Below are 2,424 nucleotides of genomic sequence, written 5' to 3'. Positions count from 1 at the left end.
GGGGGGAGGGGGAGAAAAGGGGGTTCCTTAAGAAGACAATTGATACAAGTCTTTCACCTTTACTTTGTCCTTTGGTTCTAATGAGTCTAATTTCTTGAAATGTCATGTCTAGGCTTTTTTTTTTTTTTTTAAATAATCACAATTTTCAAGGAAATGATTTTTAAATTCTCTCTCCCTGATTTTTTTTTCTTGGTCAATTGTTTGTTATATCCTATATCTTACACTTTTTCTATTAAATCTTGTAATTTTGTCCTAATTGTTCTCTCTATATATCCTCTTGGCATTGTGGATAGAGTGCTTGGTTTGGAGTCAGAGAGAATTGAGTTCAAATGTAGCCTTAGACACTGTGTGCCTCTGGGCAAGTCATTTTTATTTTTGCCTCCTTCAAATTCTTCATCTGCAAAATGGCTATAATAATAGCACTTATCTCACAGGTTTGTTATAGAAATAAAAGTTATGTGTGACATGCTTTGTAAACCTTAAAATACTATTAAAATGCTAGCTATAGTTATTATCTCATCAGCAGCCTTGTGTTTAATTATCAACTCTATGCAAATCTATATATCTATGCATATCTATATATCCGATCCTAGTCTTTTCTTGAGTTTCAGTCCTAAATTACCTTCTTCTTATTATCTATTTCCATTTGGATGTTCCAATGTTATCTCAAATTCAGCTTGTCCAAAATGAAACCTATTATCTTTCTCCAAAATTCTCCATCTTTTCTGAATTCTCTATTTTTGGCAAATGTATCATGAAAGTTCACATGCTCTGTTTTCCATAATTTCATTTCCCAAATCTAATAAGTTGCTATATCTGGCTGATTCTACCTCTTCAACATTCTTTGTATCCATTCCCTTTCTCTCTGCCTTCACAGCGACCACCCTAGGACTTTATCATCTTTCACCTCTGCAACAGCCAGACTCCTACCTGATTTTTCTATCTTTAATCCATTTACCAAACAGCTGCCATAGTGAGATTCATAAGACAAATATGACTATGTCATTTCTTTGCTCAAAATGCTTCAATGGTTCCCTTTTACCTCTAAGATAAAATACAAACTTCATTGGCTATTTAGAGTCTTTTACACTTTGGCTCTGATCTCTCTTTTCAGGCTGATTTCATATCACTTCGTTCATGGACTCTATGTTCCAGTTAAACTCTAGGTACTTGCTATTCCCCATAAACAACATTCCAATTCCTATACCTTTCCACATACTGCCCCATTCTCAGAATGTACTCCTTTCTTACTGCCACTTCTTAGAATCCCTAGCTTATTTGAATTTCAAGTGCCACCTATTAAATTAGATTCTTTTTTTATCCCCTTAGTAATTAGGGTAATCTCCAAAAATGAGATTATTTTGTATTTATTTAAGGATGAGCTCAAAACTTCCTCCAGGACTTTCCTTGGCTTTATCTTCATATAAAAGTCCAGTCCTGGCAAGCAGGTAGGAGGGAAAGAGAATGATTTTATCAGCTGGATTTTATTTTGTCTCTGTGCTACCATCCTTAAGATGAAGTGTCTCTCCTCTCCACACCCAGAGCAAAGGCTGTTACTCCTGTTGATAAAGAGGGCAACCACCAGACAGATGTCAAGAAGCCCATCCTGAATAGACTCTAGAAAATGGACTTGGCTCGATATAACGGAGTCAGGTGCTATTTCATTTACTCCATGATCTTCAGCATGCTATAGATTATGACTGTGGAAGTATGGTTGAAAAGTTCCTTAACCTTATCACCAGACATAAGCTTCATCAGAAAATATCATGAAGCAACAGAAACAGTTATACTGTAACTCATTCAAGTATCTAACAGTTACCATGCTTCCTCCAGTTATTTGTGACTTTTATTAGCTGCTTCTTGCTTAGATCTTTATAGAAGAAATATCTGACTAAGCATCTCTAATGCCCAGCCCTTAGTTGGTAGGCTTTATAGGTTTTCCACTTTTATTTTGGCTGGGATGCAATTTTGTTTTTTGGCAAGATGAGAAATTTAGCCTCCATGAGCAGCAATGCTGAATTGAAGTAAGGCTCAGAGTTTATTTTAGTTCACTTCATCTCTTGGGACATTAATTCTACAAGGAAATGGTTTCATTAATGAAGCTTGAAGAATGCTGACATTTTAGACTTTTAAATGCTTTTGTTTGGTTTTGTTTAACCATATTAAGTCTTCTCACTACGTTACCAGTAAGATTACACTGGGGTTTAGGATACTCTAGAATGGGATGAGGGCAGAGAGCGCACAACAGGTAGAGTGTGATAAACACTTCTTTCTTCAGTAGCACAATCACATTCCTACTCCAAACTCAGTTTTGTGCCACATTTTTATGCATTGAGTCAGGAAAGACTTGAGTTCAATTCTGACCTCAGACAAATCTACAAGCTGTATGATCCTGGTAAGCCATGGGTTGCCTCAGTTTCTTTA

The sequence above is a fragment of the Antechinus flavipes genome, chromosome 3 (assembly GCF_016432865.1).
Source record: "Antechinus flavipes isolate AdamAnt ecotype Samford, QLD, Australia chromosome 3, AdamAnt_v2, whole genome shotgun sequence".
In the NCBI taxonomy this organism is placed as follows: domain Eukaryota; kingdom Metazoa; phylum Chordata; class Mammalia; order Dasyuromorphia; family Dasyuridae; genus Antechinus; species Antechinus flavipes.
Note: the sequence above shows the minus strand (reverse complement) of the source record.